This window comes from Canis lupus, chromosome 5, assembly GCF_003254725.2.
Source record: "Canis lupus dingo isolate Sandy chromosome 5, ASM325472v2, whole genome shotgun sequence".
Classification (NCBI taxonomy): domain Eukaryota; kingdom Metazoa; phylum Chordata; class Mammalia; order Carnivora; family Canidae; genus Canis; species Canis lupus.
In genome coordinates, this window is record NC_064247.1 from 12,204,420 (window position 1) to 12,217,484 (window position 13,065).

Consider the following 13,065-nt stretch of genomic DNA (forward strand, 5'->3'; position numbering starts at 1 on the left):
CTGAATATTCCACAAGCAACAGATGTCTCTGTCATTGTCTTCATATAAGCATAATAACCTGGAGGTGTTGATAATCTTGTTATTAGTAACAATATAGCAACCATTCATTGTTGCCCCATTCTGCATTAGGGAATGGACTCTTGCAACATCATTTACTCACCTGGAAACTGAGGCTCAAGGAGAGTAGCGTGTCACTTCAGGTCATGCCATAATCAGATGCCATGGTGGAGTGAGAGCAGAAGAGATTGATTGGGGGTCATAGCAGGTTTTCTCTTGCAGGATTGCCACTAATAGCTAAGTGGAGAGTAATAGGGTGAGCCCCAAAACATACTCCAGTGTCCTGGCATTAAGGCTTTCTGCTACTCTGATAAGCACTGCAAGCTGCCACCAAACTGTAATACAGTATCTTATGATGAATTGGAGATAGAAGAACATTTAAAAAAAAAGAATTAAAAAGCATTGGGGAGAAATATTAAAATCAAGTGGTCATGAGATTACAGTTCTAGCCACATTTTTGACATTAACTAGTTGTGTGACTGCGGGTCTGCCATCTAACCTCTCTGTGGCTTTGTTCTCTCTGTGAAGTTAGATGATTGGACTAGAACAGTAGTTCTCGAACTTTATTGTGTTTCCTGATCATCTAGAAGGCTTGTGAAAACAGAGTTTCTATCTCAGGAAATCTTTGGTGAAACTGGAAATCTGCATTTCTAAAAACTTCCTAGGTGCTGCTGCTGGTTGGGACCCCACACTTTGAGAACCACCCAACTAGACACTTGCTAAGCTCTTTTCAAGCTCATGAATACTCTGTGCCTGTGATCCAGCTCGATTCCTTTAAAATTATCATGGCAACAGTTAGTTATACCCACTTCCTCACACTCCATTATAAATATAAGTGTTACCTTTATTACTAGCTATATAATGCTTGTATAGATAGCCTATAAATTAATTAAAAATTACTAAGGATTTCTTACCATGTGGCATATATTGTGCTAAATCCAGAGAAAATATCCTTTATGTTTGAGTTAAGAAGCTAATAGAAGAGATACCATCATCGTCATCATCATAGTTCACATTGAGCGAATACACACGATGCCCTGCACTCTGCGCTAGCTCTTTAGATCCGTTATCTCATTAATATGAGTACATGATTAAACCCTCTGTTATGAGAGTCATAAAGAAAGAATAACAAACTTTGTAGCAGAGAAATAGAAGCAAAATAGGCTCCAGAGCAGGCAGACAAGGTGGGGGAGGAAGAACCCAGCACAAGAATACTATGTGCAGAGTTGTATATATAGATATATGGCACGATTTGGGGTATGGAGAGTAGTTTGGTGACATCTTAGCATCAACTGGGGGTGTTTTGCAGCTGAGGAGGGAATGCTGTTTTGTGCATTGGGGAAAGGAGCAGAGTTAATTCAGGTCAGCAGTTCAATTCAGTGGATCCAGCATATTTCGTATCTGTGACTTAGAGCAGTCTGTACTGTACTACTTGGCAGGTAAGCAAACATTGGCACATGTTTTCACTAGAGGGATAGGAGAAGACAGAGTGGAAAGAGTATAAGACATAGCTCTGGTACAGAGTTAGCCAGGTAGCTTTGAGCAAGTAACTAAGCTCTCCTACTATACTATTCTTACCCATAAAATGAATATAGTATACACTAAGCCTATTCTAAAGGATGGTGAGAAGTATAAAGTGAGAGCATGTTGTTAACCACAAAGCTCTGTCCATCGGTATGACATTATTACTAGGATGGCTCTCTTGGATTTTGGAAAATTTTCATGCAAAATTCATTCATTTTCTGACGTGTCCAGCTTTCTGGTTTAGTAAGAAATTTCAATCTCTTCCAAAAAGTCTAGACCTCCCATACAGAATGGTCTAACATTTACTCAGTTTCTGTAGGATGACCTGTATTCCTGGCCTTTAGGAATGTAGAAAGGGAGTCCTCCGCTTCTTGACTTGACATCATAGGAGTTTCTCCACACACATGGGGTAGGGTGTCCTCTCCTGACTGAATGCAATGAGGAAACTCCCAGAGAATTAGTCTATGTGATGGTTTGTGGTATAAGACAATAAGAAGATGACATGAATATAATGGGAAACCAAAACGTTGTCTGCCAAAACATGTTGTAATTAATACATCCCAGGAAGTCAATTGGCTTCTTTTCTCTGGTTGGAGCCTAAAGGAACAAAAGAATGAAGGGGAAAATCCAATCCAATTAGAGAAAATGCAGCTCAGGTGAAGGTCAAGGCTGTGCTCTAGGGATCTTACATTAACCACTTGAAGGCAGGTTCAGAATGGGTTAACACAAGCCTGACCTCTGGCATTAGGAATATACTGTCAAGGGAAAATCAGATTCATAGCCAGTGAAAAGGCAGAAACCTTGTCCACACCTCAATTAACAGATGCATACAGAGCTAGTATTTGGAAAATTGAGTTTGTCTATGAGGAGAGTATTCTGGAAGTTGGCTAAATTGGGACACCTTGCTTTTATGGGTTATCCTTCCCCTTAAGCAGATGGCTAAATTAAATTTGAAGGCATCTGAAGAGTGGATTATATATAGGAAATAACTCAAAATTCAGAGGGGACTATTCTCAAAGAGTAGATAATACAAATAACTTATATTTGGCTTTAGAGTTTTATCTAACTCATTTGCAGCATATTTACCTGTGCATTGGTATTTTGAGATGAATATTAAAACAGCCCAACATTCTCGAGGTCCTCAACTCCTAGATGGGGGTGCAGGTGGTTGAGAGTTCTGTTTTGGAAATATAAAATGTGAGATGGCTAATAGACATCCAAGTGGAATTGGGAAGTGTATGAAAAACCTCAAAAGCCATCCCTTCAACATTAGATTATCTTCTGAGCTACAGTCCTACAATCTTACCCATAGAAGGTTTAGATATTTCCACATCTCCCCTTGGATTTTCCATCATCACAGTAAATCTAGTATGTCTGAAACAAAACACATCCTTTCCTTCAACAAGTTGGCTTTATTTTTGCCATTTCTGCTTTTCCTGTGGATTTCCTCATTCTTCCAAATCACCTAGGTTCTAAATCCCATGGGTAGTCTAGGCTCCTCTCTCTTTCTCTCTGTGCAGGTCAATTCACCAAGCCCCATCAATCATGTTTGTTATGGCCATCCTAAAATCCCTTGCCTTTCTACTTCATCTGTTACCACTCTGGTCTAGTCCAACATCTCCAATATTCCATCTAGAAATGAATCATCTTGACTACAGACTCTCCCAACATTCAATTTCATTCTTTTTATTACTTCCATATTTATCTTTCAAAAGCAGTCTTTTGCAGGTGTCCCTTTTCAACTCAGAACTATTTCTTGATACACCATTTGTTGGGGTACTGCTAGATAACTCCCAGTGTCCATTAGTCTGTTCGTTATTCTTTAGAAATAAAGTCCTAGACAATGTGCTCAGCTCAGAAACCCAGCTTTCCCAGGAAACCTTACAGGTACATTCAGTCACGTGATCAAATTCTGCCCAGTGAATATAAGTAGCAGTTGCATGGGGTTTTTTGAGGTGTTTGCTTCAAAAGGAGTAATTTCTTCAACCCTTTTCCTTCTTTTCAGTGCTGGAATATGACCATATTGCTGGAACTCCAGCAAATGTCTAGAATCTTAAGATACTCTTGAGGGCAGACATCGCTGTGAAGATGGCTGAACACGAAGATATAACACTGAGTCTCTAATGACTTCAGAGAGCTATTAAATCAACTGACCCTGGGCTGCCTAATTCTGTACTTTCTTATTTATGTGGAAAAATAAACATATGTCTGTTTAACCCACTATCCTGAGGGTATGTTGTTTTCAGGTGAATACAAATCTGAGTTGATATACCATTATCCCCAAGGTGCAGCAAATTCTTAACTTGATATTCACAGTAGAAACCTGGCCTGCCTCTAAGCCTGATTCTACAACACTTCTCCAGAAACACTTTTTTTGTGATCAAGTTAATACACTCCACATGGACTATGCATTTTCCTGTTCCTAAAATTTACCATATTACCTCAGGAACCCTGAATCTTATTTAGTCCCATAGCTTCTAGTGAAGACCTTGCATTGGGACTAAAATAAATGATAGAATAAAAGATTTTTCAAGATGGGATGAGTTTAAAATTTCTCTAATCCCAAACTCTCTATACATTGAAAGAAAATTCTCTGTGTCCTTGATACTCAAAGTGTATTTGCGGATCTGCAGCATTTCACAAGACTCCAGGTGATTCAAATACACCTTCAAGTTTGAGAAGCATTTCATCTGCAGCATCTCCAATCAAGTGCCATTCAACTGCTATTTGGGTTGCTCACAAATACACAAAAAAACCCTGAACTGTTCTTGGACAGCTGTTGTAATTGTTAGCAAATCATTCCACATCTTATGTGAAAAATTGCCTCCTTGGACCTTTCACTTGTCTCTGAAATAACTGTAAAAATTACTATTTCTGGTCTCTGGAATAACAATAAAAACTCCTGACCCACCACCCACCACAATTATTCAAAGATAGGTATCATTGATTCTTTAGCTTTCTCTTTTCAAGGGTGAACAACTCATTTGAATTGGCATTCTTCACATAACTTGACTTGTAGACACTTCATCTACTTTTAATACACATTTGGTTATTAGTACCCTAACAACAATACAAAATCACAATTCAATATTAATCTCTAAATGTGTGGGACTAGATGCTACAAGAAACAGTGGACTGTGACTCCCTAAATCTGCAACCTATTGCATGCAAAGTTCAGCTAATCTCTATAGTTTTGATGTTGTTCTTGTAATTAACTCATGTTTTTACTTATATGAGTATTCTAAAAATTTTTTGAAGTGTGCTGACAAGTAGAAACCACATCTTGTTTGTTCACTTTTTTGTTTTCAGTGGGAAAACTATACGTGAGTCAAGATCTCTCTTTTCTCTTTCAAGTTTTCGTCTGCTACCACCAAAAACTTTATATAAATATATATATTTATTTATATATAATATATAAATATATATATATAAATATATATTTATATATAATATATAAATATATATTAGTATCTATCTATCTATCTATCTACCTATCTATCATGTCCTGAGCTGTCTCCAGTATAAGTCTTGTTTCTAGCTATCTGTAGGACATTTCATCTTTTTTTTTTTTTAAGACTTATTTATTTATTTGAGAGAGAGAAAGCTCGTTTTGGGGGAGGGGATAGGGAGAGAATCTTCAAGCAGATTCCCTACTGAGCATGGAGCTGAACTCGGGGCTTGATCCCACAACCTATGATATCATGACCTGAGCCAAAACCAAGAGTCAAACACTTAACCGACTGAGACACCTAGGTGCCCCCCCATTTTCTAAAAAAAGATTTATTTGTAGGACACTGTGTCTTGAGAAACTTATCTGTAGCTTAGACTCAACAGCTTTATGTAACTCATCTTTCTGCCCTTCTTGTAGTGAGGGCACACATAGTTTTACATATAAATATAAATACACACACAGTTTTACATATAAATATATATAAGTATGAATATATGTGCCTTATTTACCCTTTTAGAGAGCAGTTTTGTTGACAGCTGCAATTCATGTTTCCCATAACACCTAGCACGATGAAGAATTCACTCTAGACACTAAAGAAATATTTTTAAATGAATGAGTCATTGTTTATTTACGGAGACATAGGACTTTACTAGATTAGACTTCAGCTGAATGAGTTGGGAGAGACAAACCAGGAAAATACCAGAACTCTTCTTGCTATCTTTAGGTGAAATGTATACCTCCCTCTGGGATTGTCCCAACAAAGGAGCTGACCTAGTTTAATAGAGTATAAATATAGTGTGTTCCCAAAAAAGTCCCCAAACACTAGATACACAAAAGTGTGTCTTCAGTGTTTCAAGTGGTGCAACTAATACAGATTGACCCATTTAAAAGTAAGCCTTTTGACACAAAGTGGTTTCTATTGAAACCAGGACCATCCAGCGGAGTTCCTGCTGGCTACCCTCCCATGAGGTTCCACAACTTTTCTCTGAATGGCTGTTGAGAAATTTGTGTTTACCAAAAGACACAACCAAAGGAGACAAACAAACAGGAAAAAAAGCAAACAGCAGCAACACATTTTACCAAAATCATGTGGTTTCTCAAAAAGGCATGGAAGTAAATGCAAATGCAAAGAACATCTAACTTTGGTGTTTTCCATCGTTTTACAGTCTCACTGCAACGTCACTCAGGACACTATTTATAGTGTCCTCAATATTTGTCTGAGGTTGGAAAGCTGTCAGAGGTGAATATTTTTGCCCTGATCATGGTTCCATGAAGCATCTACAAACAGTATTTGGGCAAAAGAAAAAAAATGCCATCATGCATTTCCTCCCAGTTGTACAATCTTTAGAAAAATGGAGCACTTTATCAAAATGGCAAGTGTAAATCTTAAGCAGTATTAATCCTATCTTGCCCTAATTAAAAGTTAAGCAAGACTTAAAAAAAAAAAAAAGGTATTAGTGGCACATCCAACATCTAGGGAAAGTGCACCCACACTACCTTTTCTTCTTCCTTTTGATTTACCCCAGCAAAGAAAAGTTCTAATGCTCATTCATAGAGGATAGAGTTCTGCATTGCTTCCTCTTCCCACTGTCCCTCTTGGGACACTGATTGCTCCAGGGGCCCAAGGCCATCTCCCCTTGGGAGTCTCCATTACCTCTGAAGGACTAGTAGAACAGAGGGGCAGTCCAGGCCAGAGAGGGATGGGAATACCTAAGGCCAGCTCTGCTCCAGGCTTAGGAAAAGGAGGGTTTTTTCTTCTTCTTCTTCTTCTTTCACTTTGAAGCTGTAAAAGCAAGCTAAAAGAAAAATCAGTCTCAGATTGATGGAAGATTTGGGTCTCTTCCAACCTTTTGCTATTACTAACAATGCTGCAATAGATATTCATGTATATCATTTTGCATGTGACCTAGTATAACTCTAGGATACATTCCCAGAAGTGGAATAGCTAGGTCAAAGAGTGTCTGCATTTGTAATTTTAATAGATATTACTAAATTGCCCTCCCTAGGGGTTGTAACAATTTACATTCCCATCTGCAATGGATGAAAGTAAATCTTTTCTTATAGCCTCACCAACAGATTGTATCACCCTTTTAGATTTTTGACAATCTGATAGGTGAAAAAATAGTATCTCGGTGTGGCTTTTAAATTGCATTTTACTTATGAGTCGTCTCATATATATTTTAAAAATACTTTGTATTTCCTTTTATATTCTTTGCCCATTTCCCCACTGGATTTTATCAAAATTTAGGAGCTCTTTATATATTAGGGAGAGAAGCTCCTTTTCTTGATACTTGGTACAAGTATTTTAATGCAGTTGAACATTTTCATTTTCCTTTCTTCAATGGTGTGTTTTCATGCCGAAATTTTCATTTAATTTTATGTAGTCAAATATAACCATTTTTTTTAATTTGGAGTTTTGATTTATATTTAGAGAAGCTTTTCCCTATCCAAGCCTATAATGGTTTTCCTCCAGTATTTTTATGGTTTCATGTTTTATATTTAAATCTTGATCCATTTGGAATTTATCCTTGTTCGAGGTATGATATATATTTTTTTAAATGTTGGTAATTTTATGGGGATTACATCAATTTTTAAAATTAGGTTAGATAAAAATGATGTCGGGTCTCCCAATCTAAAATCTGCATATCTTTCCATTTGCTAAACTTTGCTATCTTTAGTTAATTTACAAAGTTTTCTTAGTGTGGTTTGGACTTCTCATGTGAATTTTCTTCTTAGGTATTTTATCTTTCTGTATTGCTATTATAAATGGGATTTCTTTCTTCTATCATGTCTTCCAGATTGTTATTTTTATATACATGAAAATAATTGATTTATTTGTATTAATTGTATATACCCATTGACTTAGTTTTTTGAATTTCTACTTTCATTCAGTATATTTTCTTGGCTTTTCCAGATTACTATCAAAAGTTTTAATGTATTATGTTTTATTCCTTGTTTCCAATTTTGTATCTGTATCTTTTTGTTCTAATCTGATTGTGTTCACTAGTTACTTCAGTACAACGTTAAAGAACAGTAATGATTGGGAGCATCTTCTTTATGCTTCTAGTTGGAATTCCACTGTGGTTTTTCTATTTTAAAAAATGGTGCTCATTTTGGGGGTTAGAAATATTTAACAATATCAAGAATCTAGCCCTATTTTATTAAGCTTTAAAAATCAAGAATAACTGATGGATTTTTAAAAAGCCAGGTTTAGGGATGCCTGGGTGGCTCAGTGGTTGAGCATCTGTCTTCAGCTTAGGGCGAGATCTGGCGGTCCTGAGCTCGAGTCCCACCCCAGGATCCCTGCATGGAGCCTGCTTCTCTCTCTGCCTCTGCCTCTGTCTCTGCTTCTCTCTCTGTGTGTCTCTCATGAATAAATAAATAAAATCTTAAAAATAATGATTCTAAAATAAAGTAAATAAAAAGCGAAGTTTATTGAAACATAATTTTCTAGAGTAAAATTCAAATTTTTTTTTTTTTTGGTGTCATGCTCAGAGAATTTTGAGAAATGTTTATAGATCTCTAATTACCAACACATTCAAGATATAAGATATTTTCATCTCCACAAACAGTCCCCTGGTGCCACTGTATAGTCAATTTCCTTAACATCCCTACCCATGGCAACTACTGATTCTATTATTATTATTATTTTTTTACCCATGGTTTTGTATTTTCCAGCATAAATGGAATTACGTGGTGTATAGATTTTTTTGTATTTGCTTCTTTCTTTTAACATAATGCTTTTGAGATGCACCCATATTGTTGTATTTATCAGTACTTTGTTTTTATTGTTGAGGAGTGCATTGTATGGACGCACAGTGTGTTCATCCATTCACCAGTTGACAGACATTTGGGATGTTTCCAGAAATCAGTTTGCTATAAACAACCAACTGACCTCTGTGTGCTCTTATGCTTCCATTTCTTTGAGGTAAATATTTAGTAGTAAAAAAATGTGAGTTGTATGGTAAATATATGTTTAACTTTATAAGAAATTGCCAAACTGTTTTCCCAAGTGCCTATACCATTTGGCATTTATACCAACATTGAATGAAAATTTAAGTTGCTCTGTATTCCTGCCAGCCCTTTGCCTTGTCTTTTTTTTCCCTTTTTGATAATTTTGTAGGTGCATGGTAATATCTCATTGTGACTTTAATTTGCATTTCCTTAATGATTAATGATGTTGAGCATCTTTTCATGTGCTTATTTGCCATCTGTATCTATTCTTTGGTAAAATATCTGTTCAAATATTTTGCCCATCGCTTAATTGGGACTTTTGTCTTCTTCTAATTATTTTTAACAACTTAATGAAGTGTAATTAACAAACAGTAAACTGCACATATTAAAAGTATATAACTTGATAAGTTATGACAGATGTATAAGCATCACCAAAATCAAGATAATGAATAAATTTATCATCCCTGAAAGTTTCTTCTTGACCCATCGTCATCTCTCATTTCTATACCTTCTGACTCTTGCCCTCATCCCCAGGTAACAAATAACATGATCTCTGTTGACAGCTATTAGGTTATTTTTTCTAGAATACTATGTAGGTGGCATCATACAGTATATACTTTTTGGTTTTAGTGTGGCTTTTTTCCCTGGCATAATTATTCTGAAATAAGTCTGTATTGTTCTGAGTATCAAGAGTTCATTTTTTGTTGTTGTTGTTGCTGAGTAGTATTTCATGTATGGATGCAGTGTAATTTGTTTATCTGTTCATCTATTGGTGGACATTTGGTTTGTTTCCAGTTTTTGGCTATTATAAATGAAGCTGAGAATATTTGTGTACAAGTGTACAGGTCTTTGTGTGGGCATGTATTTCCATTTGTCTTGGGAAACTATCTGGAAGTATCATTGGTGGGTCATGTCCTAGGGGTATATTGAACATTTTAAGAAACACCAAGCTTTTCTTTATTCTTTTTTCTTTTTTTTTTAATTTTATTTATTCATTCATGAGAGACACAGAGGGAGAGAGGCAGAGGCACAGGTAGAGGGAGAAGCAGGCTCCATGCAGGGAGCCTGACGTGGGACTCGATCCAGTATCTCCAGGATCTGGGCTGCAAGCGGCACTAAACTGCTGTGCCACCAGGGCTGCCCATCCTTCTTTTTTTAATTAGATATAATTCACATACCATAAAACTCACCATTTAAAAAATGTACAATTCAATGGTTTTTAATAAACTCACAAGGTTGCACCTATCACCAATATCTAGTTTTAGAACATTTCTATCTCTCCTGTATTCACTAGCAGTTACCCCAATTCTTCCATCCACTCAGCTCCTGTCAACTACTATTCTACTTTCTATCCCTATGGATTTGCTTTTTTTGGTCTGTTCATATAAATGCAGTTATATATATATATATATATATATATATATATATATACATATATTTACAGTCTTTTGTGTCTGGCTTCTTTCCCTTAGCATAATGTTTGCAGGCTCATCCATAATGCAGCATGTGTCAGTATTCCATTCCTTTTTTATGGCTAAATAATATTCCATTTTTTGGATATACGAGATTTGTTTGTCTCTTATACAATAGACATTAAGCTGATTCCACATTGTAATTCATATACAAATGTTTGTGTGAATATATTTTCATTTGTATACCCAGATGCAAAACTGCTGAGTCATAGTAAACATATGTTTAACTTTTTGAAAAACTGTCAAACTGTGCCATATGCACCATATGACAGACCCACCAGCAATGCATGAGATTCCAATTTCTTCATATCCTTGCCAATACTTGTTATTTCCTTCCTTCCTTCCTTCCTTCCTTCCTTATCATAGCCACTTTATTGAGTATGAAGTGGTATCTCACTGTGGTTTTGATTTGCATTTACCTAATGACTAATGACACTGAGCATCTTTTCATGTGCTTACTGGCCATTGCTCTATCTTCTTTGGAGAAATATATATGCAAAGACTTTGCTTACTTTTTTTAATCGGGCTATGTGTCTATTTACTGTTGAATTTTAAGAGAACTTAATATATTCTGGTTATTAACCATTGTCAGATATGAAATTTGCAAATATTTTTACCCATTCTTTAAATTATCGTCTCTCTTTCTGACTAGTATCCTTTGATGCACAAACATTTTTAAATTTTGTGAATTCTACTTCATCTATCTTTTTTGGTTGGTTGTACTTGCAGTGACCGATCTAATGAACTAATGCTTAATCCAAAGTCAAGAAAATTTATACATATGTTATATAGCTATATAGTTTCAACTCAATGTGTAGGTGTGATGTATTTAGATTATTTTTTTTTTATATGGTGTGAGGTAAGAATCTAATTCTGGTCTTTGGATATGGATATCAAATTGTTCCAGAACTGTTTGTTGAAAAATATATTTTTTATCCCATTCATTCGTTTGACACCTGGTTGGAAATCAATTGACCATGAGTGTATGTGTTTACTTCTCATTTGTATTCTGTTGATCTCTATGTCTATTTTCATGCTAGTTCCACACCATCTTGATTCTTGTAGCTGAGTAGTAAATTGTTGAAATCAGGAAGTGTGAGTCCTTCAATGTTATTTTTCTTTTTCAAATTGTTTTGGATATTCTGGTTCCCTTGCATTTTAATATGAATCTTAGTATCAGCTTGTCAGTTTTTGAAAAAAAAAAAAAAGAAAAGAAAAGAAAGAAGAAAGAGAAAGAAGAAAAGAAAAGAAAGAAAGAAAGAAAGAAGAAAGAAGGAAAAAAAGAAAGAAAGAAAGAAAGAAAGAAGAAAGAAAGAACGAAAGAAAGAAAGAAAGAAAGAAAGAAAGAAAGAAAGAAAGAAAGAAAGAAAGAAAAAAGCAAGAAAGAGACAAGCAGGCATTTTGAATTTTGGTGGTGATTACCTTGAATCTGCAGATCAATTTGGAGAGTATTGCAATGTAAACAATATTATATATTCCAAACCACAAATATGAGCTTTCTTTTAACAATGTTTTACAGAATCAATTTATGATTCTTAAACTTCTTGCTAAATTTATTCCTACATATTTTATTCTTTTTATGCTAGTGCAAATTAAATGATTTTCTTGATTTCATTTGCAGATTGTTCACTACAAATGTATAAGAATACAACTAAATTTTGTATTTTGATCTTGTATCCTGAATTTGTTTAATAAGGCTAATAGGTCTTTTGTGGATTCTGTAGGATTTTCTATATACAAGATGACATCTGCAAATAAAAATAATTTTCTTCTTCCTTTACAATCCGAATATTTTTAATTTCATTTTATTATCTAATTTTCCTGGCTAGAATCTTCAAGAAATGTTGAATAGAACTGACAAGAGTCAAGATTCTTACCTTCCTTCTTCTGATCTTAGGGTAAAATCTTTCAGTCTTTGACCATCAAGTATGTGTTAGCTATATGTTTTTCATTGATGCCTTTTATCGGTTTGAGAAAGTTCGCATATTCTCATATTTTCAGAACATAATATTCTCATATGTAATGTTTTTGTCATGATAAGATGTTCAATTTTTTCAAATATCTTTTCTGCATCTATTGAGATTATTATGTGCTCCCCTCATTGTCCTATTGATATGATGACATTGATTGACTTTTGTAGGTTGAATCAACCTGCATACCAGAGATAATTTCTACTTGGTTAAAGTGCATAATTCTTTCTATAGGCTGCTAGATTCAGGTTGCTAGTATGTTACTGGGGAATTTTTGTTTCTATATTTACAAGAGATATAGTGTATTTTTCCTCTCATAACGTCTTTTTCTGCTTTTGCTATCACAGTAATATTGGATTCTTCAAATGAAAAGTGTTTCCCTCTATTATTTTTGGAAGAGTTTAAGGAAATTTGATGTTAGTTCTTTTTTAAATGTCTGGTAGACTCACTGATGAGAACATCTAGACCTTGGCTTTTCTTTGGAGGAATATTTTTTATTACTAATTCAATCTCTTTAATTGTTATAGGTCTATTCAGGTTTTTAAAATTTTTCTTAAGCCCGTATTAGTAGTTTGTGTCTTTCTAGGAATTTTTCCATATCACATAGGCTATCTAGGTTCATCTGTGTTGATATGAG

At 35.1% G+C, this 13,065-nt stretch overlaps 1 protein-coding gene across 1 annotated transcript in view; it reads left to right on the plus strand.

Annotated features, from left to right (window-relative positions):
• BLID (BH3-like motif containing, cell death inducer) overlaps positions 1-3,801 on the plus strand; it is a 205,952-nt gene extending 202,151 nt beyond the window's left edge. Inside the window, 1 exon segment of the mRNA XM_049109603.1 lies at positions 3,587-3,801. The gene's annotated coding sequence lies outside the window, so the exon portion shown is untranslated.
• The last annotated feature ends 9,264 nt before the right edge of the window (positions 3,802-13,065 follow it).